The sequence below is a fragment of the Miniopterus schreibersii genome (assembly GCF_964146895.1).
Source record: "Miniopterus schreibersii genome assembly, chromosome: 13".
NCBI lineage: Eukaryota > Metazoa > Chordata > Mammalia > Chiroptera > Miniopteridae > Miniopterus > Miniopterus schreibersii.
Genome location: NC_138113.1, coordinates 20238398 through 20252018, shown reverse-complemented (window position 1 = coordinate 20252018; position 13621 = coordinate 20238398). Strand labels below are relative to the sequence as shown.

Genomic DNA, 13621 nt, shown 5'->3' with positions numbered 1-13621 from the left:
ATGTGTGAATAAATAATTACCAAACAGCATGGTCCCATGTTTAATGGCAGGTGCTGATCAGCCTACTATATGCTTAGCAAGATTCCTATATAATCCCACAGATTCAAAAACCATATGTAAAAATGTACATACTGATAATATATTTCTTTTATCTACAGATGTTACCAATCTGATGAAAAAGAGACAGTTTACATTATCATCTATTTCCATACTGCCTGAAGAATTTCCTTCAGTTTCATACGACTGCAGCTTGTAGAATGGGTCAGAGCTCACCAACCCTGCTTGGGAAAAAGCAGATTTCTTAGCCAGGCCAGACTGAAGGACTCCAAGTACTTGGGGGGGTTCAGGAATCTACCTGATAACCAAGCATCGCCAGGGGAGCGTCAGGCACACTGAACTTGGAATACCACTAGACACATGCAGAGTCTGCCTTTAAACTGTCCTTGTTCAATGAAAGCCATTATTTCTTCATTTAAAAAATGCGTATTTCTCAGTGGCCTTACGAGTCTTACATTTGCTCTGAATTCTGAAGATTTTTTCATATAAAAAATGCTAGGTTCTGTGATTAGAAATTCGGCAAATACAGTTTTATACAGCATTGCACCCATTAAATACAATGAGCAACCAAATAAAATAATGAAGTTCAAAGATCCACCATGCTTTCAAAAAATTACATCTCTCAGCAGAAACACTGTAAAATAGGACAAAAGGAAAGATTCAAATTTCTAAAGGAAAAATAAAATAAAAAGTAAATTCTGAAGGAAATTATTTCTAAACATATTTGTTTATGTGCCAAAAAAAAAACACCTCCATCCAACTGTGAAAAACATTCTCAGATAACCAAGGACTAAATTTTTTTTTACATTTTAGAAGACTAATGGAAAGGAAAAGGCAAAACAATTATTATACTCTCAGTGAAACAAAAGGTTGTACAAGAAAGAGCATGTGAGGAATATTTATATGGTCACAAAATACAAAGACTGATCATTAAGTTAAATAAAAGTTGTGATATTGGCAATACCTGGGAAAGAGAAGGGAAGGAAGAGAAAGTAAAGAGAGATTTCTAAAACGGAGAAATCAGTATCAGCAGTGTAAGAGTGGTAAACACGCAGAAGCCACTGTCAGAGAAGCTGAACATGACTACAGTGGGGAACCAGGCACATGACTATTCAGTATTATTAGAAAGCTCTACACATTTGACTTTAAAAATATAAAATTTAAAGTAAAAGGGGGGATCCCAATTAGATAAAGTGCATAAATGTCTATGACTGCTATACATGTTAAGGGAGCGAGGTTTTCTCAGCCTTAGCGTTACTGACGTTCGTTGTGGGGCTGCCCTGGAAGGGGAGGATACTGAAGCAGCATCCCTGGCCTCTGCCTCACTGGATGACAGTAGCATCCTCACACCTAGCTGTGACTACCAAAACTGTCCAGGCCTTGCCAAATGTCCCCCAGGACATAGAACTGTCCCTGGTTAAGAACCATTGCTCTATATTAGAGTTGTTGACATGGTTTTCTTAACTAAATCGTAGTAACAAACATTTAGGGACTGCCTATGTTAATTGAAAGAATATGATTTTATGGATCATTTTCTGGATTATAAAAAGCAGAAAGACAGCCCGGCCGGGCGTGGCTCAGCGGTTGAGCATCAACCTGGGATCCAGGCGATCGGGTTCCATTCCTGGTCAGGGCACATGCCCGGGTTGCGGGCTCGATCCCCAGTCGGGGGCGTGCAGGAGGCAGCCGATCAATGACTCCCTCATCATTGATGTTTCTATCTCTCCCTCTCCCTCTCTCTCTCTGAAATCAGTAAAGATATATTAAAAAAAAAAAAAAAAAAAAAGTAGGACAAAGAAGAAATCTGGAAACCTTTCAGAATTTCTATTCAAAGATGTATTTTCTGATCTTAATATTGCTGTAACAGATGTTAAGAAGTAAAAATCAAAAGAGGACCAAAAAGAGAAAACCCAAAAAACCAAACACCCATGAGTAGGCGAGGTAGAGGAGTAAAACGCCAGGAAGAGCAGCCAGGATTAATGTGGATTCTGTGGAGAAAAATGACAGTGTTTTGGAAAGGTCGTTGTGCCTGTGGCATGTGGAGAGTACTGAAAGATCAAGACTTCAATCCACAATTCCGGAGATTTGATAAAAATATGAAAGAAACTGTCAACAAGTAAATTCAAGGGGGGAATCCTCTTGGTGCCACATTTCCCTGTTACAGCCAGGAGAAAGTGAAGTGTGCAAAAGGTAGCAGGTGCTAGGACAGTCCCTGCTCCAGAACAGGATGGCGATTTGTTCTAACTGCTGGAAAAGTCACAGGCATTCCCACAACTGTGTGGGACACCAGTACTAGGGACAAAATGCAGTATGTACTTCCACCTAGCCCAGGGCTTTTCTGCGTCGTGGTTTTGGTTGGAGAAGAAAACACTTCAACCCACGGGGAATAGACTGATCCTTTCAAGGAAAGATTATATAGTGTAAACACAACATTCAAAAAAAGTGTGCTATAAACATGTAAACTCAAATGTTAAATTATGATATGATTTTTCTCTATTTCACTTGCTCTATTTTTCCTCTAGTTCTCCTACTAGCAACACTAAATAATTAACTTCCTTAGGTTAATTTCATTTTTTTCGGGTTTTTCTCTTTTTTCTTTTTTCTGAAGAAGGGAAGCCACTGAGTTTAGAATTTTATTGCAGCTAATACATTAAGTGGATAGTTAAGGCTTGACAACACATAATTGCCTATAAAGACCTTTGCAGCCAGTGCCTACCACCCTCACTCCGAGTGAACGTTCTTGGATGGCTCCAGCGTTAGAGACAAGCATTAACAACTGCAAACAGCAAATCCCTCTCCCGACAGCACTCGGAACTCGGCCAGCTGCCTGGACGGCCCTCGGAGGGTCTCCGCCAGCTCTGAAGGGTGATTTCGGTCCATCTCTACCCTCCTGCTTGTCTTTATGGCAGAACTTATTCTCTTTTTCTCAGCCTTTCCCAATTCATGTTTCCTATCCTGATTCTCCGGAGTACAGCATCTTCTTTGGATGGCTCCATGGGCACCTGGCTGGCTTCAGCAACCATGTCTCGAGTTTTCTGCAGGCAATCTGCCAGATTTCGGAGCTGAGAGCAGCTACATTCAGAGGTGAGTATCAATTCTCCCAACCTGTTGATCTTATTTTTATGCATGATGGCCATCTTCTGGCCATGGCTCTGCATCCAGTCGGCAGTTGCCGGGAGGAACCTGACTTCAGCCTTGGCGTTCACTTTATTAACGTTCTGGCCTCCAGGACTGCTACTCTGACAGTAAGATACTGTTAAGCGATCTAGAGGAATATCATTGTTGGTTTGACTTGCTGCATCCAGCACCCTCCACAGTGTCCGAGCCCCGCGAATCCGGGCAGAGCTTGTCCAGGCTGCAGATGCTCTGGAATTCGGTGCCGTCTGCCTGCTTGAGCAGATCCTCGCGGGGGCAGCGCGTGGGCATCAGGAGCAGCCAGGCTCCGCTCGGCTCAGGCCCCGCTCGGCTCAGGCCCCAGCGCAGGTGCCGGGTGGCCGACACGGTCGAGTCCCCGGATTGCTTCCTAATTTCATTTCTTAAGTAGCACTAGTTATTGCCCTTTAGGCTAATTCAAATTTTATTTACAAACTCCCAGAAAACTGCAAAAATCTAACATCTTAAAATAAAAACATCAGAGAAAGGAAATGTGAGGAAGAAAATTGCCTTTATAAGAATTTTTTTTAATATATTTTTATTGATTTCAGAAATATGAAGGGAGAGAAAGAGAGAAACATCAATGATGAGAGAGTCATTGATCAGCTACCTCCTGCACACCCCCCGCTGGGGATGGAGCCCGAAACTCCGGCATGTGCCCTGAGGAATCGAACCTTGGTCTCCTGGATCCTAGGTCAAAGCTTAATCACTGAGCCACACCCGGCCGGGCTATAAAATTTTTTTTAAAGATTCGATTCCAAATAAGTTCCTTTAACATTAGTAGCCAACTGAAGAGAGAATACTAATTCAAGTAAAGTTCTATTTTAATACATATATACTTAATAGTTAGCATTTTCAATCAACTTGTCGTCTTTTTCAAAAATTGTTTTCTCTGAAGATAGCAAAAAGAGGTCTCAACAAACACATCATATATTAATTTCACAAATTACAAATCCTTTCAGGTGAATCTCCCTGCTTTAATCAATATAGAAATACAGGGAAATACAAAATCCAGAAAGTATAATTAGGACGTTTTCATCTATTTTACTTAGTGAAAGTTATTTTGTACATATCCTCACAATCACATATGTGAAAGAACTCATGTACAAGTTTATTATTTTTCACAGCAAAAGACTAAAATGAAACCTGATGAACAGAATAGATTCAATGACATGGAAGCATAGATGAGACTGATGAATGTCAGAGGGATGGAGGAGGGCGGGTGGGTGGAGGGGGAGAGAGTAACCAAAGAATTTATGTGCATATATGCACAGCCCAAGGACACGGACAATGGTGGGGAGAGGGACTGGGGAGGGGGAAGGAACGGGGTGGAACGGATCATTGGGGAGAAAAAGGTACATCTGTAATATTTTAAACAATAATAAAATTTTAAAAAAAGAAAAAAGAAAAAAAGAAAAAAAAAGACTAAAATGAACCAAATATCCATCAATTAGGATTAAGTTAGAAATAGTACAAAATAGCCATAGCAAAGAATGAGGCAGATCTCCCAAGATATTTCATTTAAAAAGCACATCATCAAAAAATAAATAAGCAGCCCGGCGGGCGTGGCTCAACAGCTGAGCGTCAACCTATGGACTAGGAGGTCACTGTTCAATTCTCGGTCAGGGCACATGCCCCAGGTTGTGGGCTCCATCCCCAGTGGGGGGCGTGCAGAAGGCAGCCGATCAATGACTCATCATTGATGTTTCTATCTCTCTCTCCCTCTCCCTTCCTCTCTAAAAATCCATAAAAACATTTAAAAATAAATAAGTAAAAATAAAAATCACAACATCAAAGCATCATAATTTACTTACAAACATAAACATATACACATCTTATTGCTTCTATATATATGAAATAGTATAGTATACAGTTTCTGGAAGTATACATAATGTTAAGAAGAAACAACAGACCCAAAATGGAGTCACTTGTGATAAAATCCACCAAGACTTAATACCTAACCTACCTGCAGTTTCAGTCTCTCTCAGGAGTACAGTTTTGAACCAATCAGTCTGGAATTTCCTGATCAACACTAAGGAGGCAATCTACCTAATAAAACCTCCTGCCTTCCCCTAGTGCAAGGTGACCTGGCCTGCAATAATGCACTTTTAACCTCCCTCTGCTAGTAAAAACCTTCTATTTTGTACAGTCCCTCGGAGCTCCCTTCAATGTGCTAGAAGGGATCTTGTCCAATTCATGAATCCTTTAATAAAGGCAATTAGATCTTCAAATTTACTCGGTTGAATTTTTGTTCTTTAACAATATGATTCTAGAAACATTAACAGGCTGGGGAACTGTACAGTAGTGAGACACTTTATAGTATACACCATATTTTGATTTCTGAACTATATCTATATAGTACATGACTCCACAAACGTTTAAATTTTTAAAAGGAGGGGTCTAATCAGTTTTCTGTGATCCTGACAACAACAAAAAACACTGCTCTACCACCCACTGCTTTTGGATCCCAGATTACTCCAAACACTCATCCAAAATGGGGATACCATCCCCAACCATAGTAATTCACAATAAACTCACTATGGCAACCTATTCCCATCAACTGCCATCTACTAACTACATTTCACACAAGGAGACACATCCCAATACTGTAAAGTATTTTTTAGTCAGTAACCTAATTGAAAGAAGTTTAAAAGCATTCCAATGGGGGGGGGGGGGATAATATTTTTAGAGTCTCAACAGAGTCATAATGAATTAAATGACAGGCAAAGCCTACATGTTTATCTCCTCTTTTCTGGGATGCCTTTAAAATGATGAAGAGAACCAGAAACAAAAGAACCTAAGTCACTCTAAAGAAGGGGCCATCAGCATATGGAAGATTTCAGAAAATTCTGGAAGATAAAGATAGATAAGAGAGATAGAGCAAAGCAAACCAAAGTTCAAAATGAGAATTTCAATCAGCAGGGACACTAAGACTAGGAACAAGGCACAAATGTCCACTATATACATTACTATTAAACATGGCATTGGAGGTTTTAGCTAATACAATCAAAAGAGAGAAAAACAATTAAGAAACAAAGTCCAAAATATGCATAAAGAGAGCTGATGCTAGGGAAAAATGAAATTGATTTACCTAGCAGAGCCTTAAAGAAGTTCCAGTAAGAACAGGAACTAGAAGAGCCAGCTCTGTATTCTAACTGGAAGCCACCAGCAAAGTCTGCCCACACAAAGGGAGCTCCTGGTTGGCCTTGATTTTAAATAGGAACAGACAGCTATGAATCATCTAATATTTGAAGAAAGGCTACAGCAGAAAAGATAAATATCAAAAAAAAATCAAAGAACAAAAACTGAACCTGGAGGAAACAGAGGTGGTTTAAACAAAGAGAACTCTGAAGATACAAATTTAAATTTTTAAAAAGATTTGTGAGGGTACTGCATTCACAAAACAAAAACAGGATGCACTGGAAAATAACAGTATGGAGACAAAAAAGAACCTCTGAAATTTAAAAAATTTTAAATATCACTGGCGAAATTAAAGCATCAGTAGATGGGCTGGAAGATAAACGTCAAAAATTTAGCTCAGAACCAAAAACAGAAAATATAAGAAAAGACAAAGACCATTCATCCAGGAAACCGAACATATAAGCAATAGAAGTACTGGAAAGTGGGGGGGAAATGAAAGAAATACTAGGGGGGCAAAGGCCCAGCTATAAAGGAAGACAGGTATCTAAAATGGTCTACCAAATATCCTCACAATTGAGGCATCACTGAAATCTCAGGATACAATGGGTATGAGAATTCTAAGAAAATTTAAGAGAGGGGAAAAAACAGGTAATATGCAAAGTATGGAGAATCTATGTAATATAAACTTACTGTTCAATGACCATAGATATTTGAGGACAAAGTTTTGAGAGAAAGTAATTTTTAAGTCAAAATTCAATAGTAAGCCAAACTATGTATTATGGAAGTAATAATAAAGTATCTATGTATTTCATTTCAAAATAGTAAAGGAAGCATTACAAAATATGTAAAAGAGAGGTTGAGTCTGATAAAATTGAGAACCTCTGCTGTAAGGTATTACACGTTAAACCTTAAAACTAAAATTAAGAATCAGAACCAAAAAACACAGAAGTCTTCCAACACATATATGAAAAAGGAACAGCATAATTAGAATATCACCACTGTATAACAACTATGAATTAATGAATCTCTAGACAATAATCATCAAATACCAGTGACATCCAGAAAAGAAATATTATATATCTCCAGATACACAATACAACCTATGAAGTTTTTGTGTATTGAACATTCCTCTTCCCCAACAAAAAAGAAAGAAACTGAACTACATCTTCTATATATAAGTACCGATTCATGGGAAATATGAGGGAGAGAGGGACATGGTAGAGAACACCATGGGATACAATCAACAAAATCCAAACAGTAAGAAACAAAACCCTCATTTCATCAACAAAAATTAGCAAGGGGAGGAAAAAGAAAGAAAAAGGGAAGCCGTCATTTATTTCCCCTATGGCCACCCAAGTTACTTGGCATCATTTTCTAAAAAGACCACCCTTCCCCCGCTATTCTGCAATGGTGCTGTCATCAAATATGAAGTTGTATTATGTATGTGGGTATGTTCTGGCTTTTCAATTAAGTCCCACAGGTTTATTTCTCAATGTACCTACTAATGCCACTCTATTTTAATTATTCTAACTATGCAAGTGTCTTAATATCTAATAATATAAGCCTCCAACATTTCTGTTCTTCAAGACTGACTTTGTCAATGGTTCTCAAACTTCTTTATCTCAAGATTTTTTTACATTCCTAAAAATTATTGACGACCTCGAAGAACTTTTGCCTTTCTGGGTTTTACCTGTCAATATTTACTTACCATGTTAGAAATTACTAATTTAAAATAAAAATAAACATATATTAGTAAATATTTGTTATAATTACTATATTTTCCCAAACAAAAAAATACGTAATGAGGACAGTGGCACTGTTTTATGCTTTTGCAAATCTCTTCATGTCTGGCTTAGTAGGAAACTACATTTTCACCTGAGTAACAAGTTTACTTCATTTTCAAAAAAATCCTCCAAATATTCATGTCTAAGTAACCACAGCTTGTCTTTCAGTGGTTACTTCAAGTAAAAACGGTGTTCCATGTAAAGGCAGCTAGTTCAACTATTCAAACTATTCCGTGAGGGGTTGTTTTAATAACCATCTTGCTTCCATATGGAACATAATCTATGCATACTCCCCACTTTATCGCAGAGAATGTTAAAAGGCTGTGTGATCTCTTGGCACAAGGCAGAGGCCTGCACAAAACCGTCAGTGTACTGCCTGCCACTGAACTGTGCTCTGTACACTCTATAATGGTAAGTCTGATGTGAATTTTTCTTCAAGTTTTTTTTAACCCTCACCCGAGGAGATTTTTTCCGTTGCTTTTCAGAGAGTGGAGGGGGGGAGGGAGAGATCAGTGTGAGAGAGACACATCCATTGGCTGCCTTCTGCACGCGCCCGGCCAGGGCCCAGGATCCAGCCCGTAACCGAGGTAATGTGCCATTGGTCGCATTCGAACCCGGGACCCATCAGTCCTCAGGCCAATACTCTAACCACTGAACCAAACCAGCTAGGGCTTTCCCAATTTTAAAAAAAGAGATGAAAGGTTAAGATTATTAAAATTAATAAACTGTGTCAAGAACACTCTTTAGTGTCGTTTTTGTTTTTACTGCAAATGCAGAGAAGTGAAGAATACAGTGACAATTATAGCAGTTTGGTGCCACTGCCCTGATTTGTGCTAAGGTGCAAGCAGTTTATCCACCACTACTTTTGCACATGCTTTTTACTTTTGGAAAATCAACACAGGGAAAGGGCAAATAATCTTAATGTTGTTTTGAAAATAGTTTTGACCTCATAAAGCCCTGAAAGGGTCCAGGGGGACACCTCAGAGTACATGAACCATGCTTTGAAAACTCCTTTTCACCTTTCTTGATCCTTTCCACTCCCATACATTCTGCAACCAGCTTAATTTACACACTTACACTTAACACACACACAGAAACCCTGCTGAGCTTTTCTTTGGAAATATACTGAATCTTTGGAACAATGTGGGAAAGCTGACATTGCCATGCATTCACTTACCCTGCATTTATTTACTTAAGTCTTTAACTCCTCCAGCAATACTTTGTAGTTACCAGATAAGAGTTTTTACACAGCTTTCCCCTTTCTTTATAAATTTACTTCTAGGTACTTGGTGTTTTTTGATGATATTGTAAATGGTATCTTTTTAAACTTAGTTTTCTAACTGACCCCTCTTCACATCATATAAATAAAACAAACTTAAATACAAAAGGTGAAACAGTAAAACTTCAAGAAAACACAAACTCTCTTCATGATCTTAAGAAATCTTTGCTTATTCCAAGACGGTGGCACTTGGATTTATCTTTGAAAGAGCACTGTTCCTTTATTTACCTGTCCTCCCCTCCTCCTGCAATTCCATCACTCATTTTCCAACCATATTTCTCATATATTTAAAAACAACCCAAACAAGCTAGAAAGAGCAAAGATGACAACAGCTGCGCAGAATAAGCACTACTTAGCAAGAGAGAAAGCTACACACAAGTAATGCAGCTCCTCTGTCATTCCAAGTAAATTCCAGCAGTGTGTGGCCAAAACCCAACAAATGCACGTAAGATTAGAAGAGAAGAGGCATAAATGATACACCAAAATGTAGGTGCCACTGGGTGGAGGAATTATAGGGGTGTGAGTGTGTGAGAGAGAGAAAAAGAGAGAGAGAAGGGGGTGGGGGTCTTCTGTATTTTCTGTATTTCAACAATAAATTATAATTCTTCCATTATCAGAAAATAAATAATAAATGTTTATTTTAAAGTCCAGTAATGCTGAGAGAACAGCACAATGGCATATTCATAACGTACAGTGATGGAAATATAAACTGACAGAATAATTTTTGGTTTTTTGGTTTGTTTTTTTAAAAATACATCTTCATGGATTTCAAAGAGAGGAAGGGAGAGGGGGAGAGAAAGAGAGAAACATCAATGATGAGAGAGTCATTGATCGGCTGCCCCCGACTGGGGATCGAGCCTGCAACCCAGGCACGTGCCCTGACCGGGAATCGAACCCAATCACCTGGATCCCAATCGCCTGGATGCTCAACCACTGAGCCACACCCGGCCAGAATAATTTTTGTAGGACATTTAGCATTTTGTAACAAAAACATTTGTTAAATGTGTCCCTAATTAGAAACAGTTCCACTATCAAATGGGGATGGGTAGTGCCGCTCCTTTACTGCTACGGGAAAGGAGGATAGAGAGCTCTCAACACATCTCCCTCTATCCTGTCTTCATCAGGACCAGCCACGCTGTCAGGCAAGAAGGGGATAAAAATGAACACAAAATGGCATTTTCCCTCCTAATGTCCAAATTTTTAAATAACACTTTTCCCCATTAAATATTTAAAGTGCTTCCATTTCAGAAAAACTAGAAATACAGAAAAGCATAAGAGGAAAGTTGCTTGTATTTTCTGATATCAAAATCATTCTGCCTTGGCCAGTGTGGCTCAGCAGTGAAGCATCAACCTAGGATCTCAGAGATCGAGGTTCGATTCCCGGTCAGGGCACATGCCCGGGTTGTGGGCTCCATCTCCAGTGGGGGACATGCAGGAGGCAGCTGATTAATGAATCTCATCATTGCTGTTTCTATCTCTCTCCTTCTCCCTTCCTCTCTCTCTGAAATCAATAAAAATATATATTTTTTAAAGTAAAAAAAAAAAACTGCCATGGACCAAATACTGAGTTCCTATCTACATTTGTGACACAGACATATGATTATTAATGAAAACCATCTCGTTTATTCACAAAGTAAAGGTCATTAACTAAAAAAAAATAATCCTGAAATAAACACATCAGTATATATTTTTCTACAAACTTATATGACAACTTCTGTTAGATAAAATCCAAACAGTAGAATTGCCGAGTCAGAGAATATACACTCATTACGACCTCATTCTTCTAACTATACTGTGTGATGAACACACCCAAATGTAGAAGAATTAACCTATCTCCCTACCCTCACCAACACTGGGCATTAAAACAAGAACTACAGTATTCCATCCGCCAAATAACACTTATTGGCTAGGAACTTTACCATTTCTCCCTTTCTCAGGGTTGCTATTTACTCACAAATTCACTTTTTTGGTAACAATATGGGTTGGCAAAAATAGGTTTACAGTTGTTCATATGGAAAATAACACAATAATTAATAAATAATGCAAGAATAAACTCCATGTTTCACGTACTCACAAATGTAAACCTATTTTTGCCCACCCCTGTATGTACGCAAGAAAAGATTACCTGTTCTCTGCCTAGGCGTCCATGTAAAAGCCTAATGTTATCTGAGTGAGTCACTCTCACCCCGCCCCCCCCTCCCAGGCCTGAGCTAACTTGTGATTCCATATATCCAATCCTTTAATTCTCAGAGAGGAAGGCACACAATCTAAAATTTCATTTAAGGCCCGGCCAGGTGTGGCTCAGCCGCTGAGCATCGACCTAGGATCCAGGCGATCAGAGTTCGATTCCCGGTCAGGGCACATGCCCGGGTTGTGGGCTTGATCAATGACTCTCTCATCATTGATGTTTCTGTCTCTCTCTCTCCCTCTCCTTTCCTCTCTCTGAAATCAATAAAGATATATTTTTTAAAAAAATAAAATAAAATAAAATTTCATTTAAGGTCAGTAGTAATTGAGAAGAGGTTATTCTATTATCTATCATTGATGACTTTTATTTCCTTAAAGAACAAAAATAAAATTAAATGGATACTATTCAAGCTTTAAATTCTGCCTGGCTATAGTTTACTATGTTCCACAGTAGGCAGGAAAAAGGGGGTGGAAGATACCAACCTTCAAGCATCTTGTACTCTAAGACAATGTCTGACTAGAATATACAGAAATATTACATAAGCCCCAAGATTTGCATCAGCTGCTCAAGACACTTTTTCAACTGAATTAAGAAAGCTCCTCATTTTGGAGGTAAGGAAACCATGTTAGAAGCAATATGGCATCACTTAAGCAAGACAAGCTCACCACAAACAGTGGCTATAGCCGGTCTTCTATGGGGCAATAGTAATGATGATGATGATGATGACAACAATATTTGTATTCTGAAATCCTAACCTACAAATTATTTAAAAGGAAAAGCACATAAGGTTTTCTCCGAAGCACCTGCCATTAAGAGACTGCTTGAACACGATGTGCACGTATGCGTTTAAGATCTATCCTACTACTGGCAACAAATTTAGATTCTAGAATGGCTTCTCTGGCCTTTTTTAAAAGCACAGTCAAGATGGAGCAATGAGGTAGACAAAATCCTCACCAGTGGTGCTCTGAACGAGGTCAGGCACGGATACACTGGTTTCTTTCCCACCACTCACTCCTCAAAACAAGACAGACTTGGACAAGAAAGCACTAGGTACAAAACCCCTTACTGTAGGACAAATTGAAGCCAATAATCAAAAGGTACCTAAGGAAATGCTTTGAAAACACACTGAATCGTAACTTCAGAGGTTGTGATACAGGTCCCAAGGTTGGCCAGCAGGAAAGGATTGGCTCTTTTTAAATATGACTAAGTAGCTGCACCAGAGGCTGGGAAGAGGCATTAATCATTATACATACAATGCTGTAATTAGCAGCTTCTACAAAGCCAGGCTTTGTGTGTTCAAGATGTGGAAAAAATTACATTGGACCATATATAAGACATATCCATAAACCCAATGAAGTAAGTACTTCCCAGTTGCTACTATATATCTAGCACTGTAACATAATCTTTTAGTATAATAGCAAAGTTTATATGCTTAACTCAGTTTTTAATTTAGTTCTGTTCATTTGACTTGAGCATCTAAATAAAACTATGTGGTGGGGAAAGAAAATCAAAGAGCCTACCTATTCAACAAGTGCCTGATTAGCTTTCTTTCCATGTCTGATGCTTTTTAACACTTACAGTCATGTACACATCATAATGCTGTATCTCTGCAGTGAGGCAGTCCGGGTTGATTTCTGAATCTGCCATTTAAAAGCTTTGAGTCTGACAAGTTACTTAACCTTTTTGTGCTTCAGTCTCCTCATCTGTAAAATGGGGGTTATAACAGGACCTACTTTATCAAGTCATTGTGAGGATTATATAAGATACATGTAGCCCGGCCGGGCGTGGCTCAGCGGTTGAGCGTCGACCTAGGATCCAGGAGATCGGGGTTCGATCCCCGGTCAGGGCACATGCCCGGGTTGCGGGCTCGATCAATGACTCTCTCATCATTGATGTTTCTATCTCTCTCTCTCTCTCTCTCTCTCCTTTCCTCTCTCTGAAATCAATAAAGTTATATATATTAAAAAAAAAGATACAAGTAAAGCAAGTGGAATAACAATGATCATAAAGGTTCAATAA

General features: G+C 38.9%; 1 protein-coding gene and 1 pseudogene across 8 annotated transcripts in view; both read right to left on the bottom strand.

The window, feature by feature from the left end:
• MTA3 (metastasis associated 1 family member 3) overlaps positions 1–13621 on the bottom strand; it is a 134966-nt gene that overhangs the window by 82050 nt on the left and 39295 nt on the right. The window lies entirely within an intron of this gene.
• Positions 2720–13249, bottom strand: LOC308565976 (large ribosomal subunit protein mL62 pseudogene; annotated as a pseudogene). The gene is made up of 2 exons: positions 13181–13249; positions 2720–3603 (listed from the first exon to the last, which is right to left on the bottom strand). The product of its transcript is annotated as a large ribosomal subunit protein mL62 pseudogene (transcript).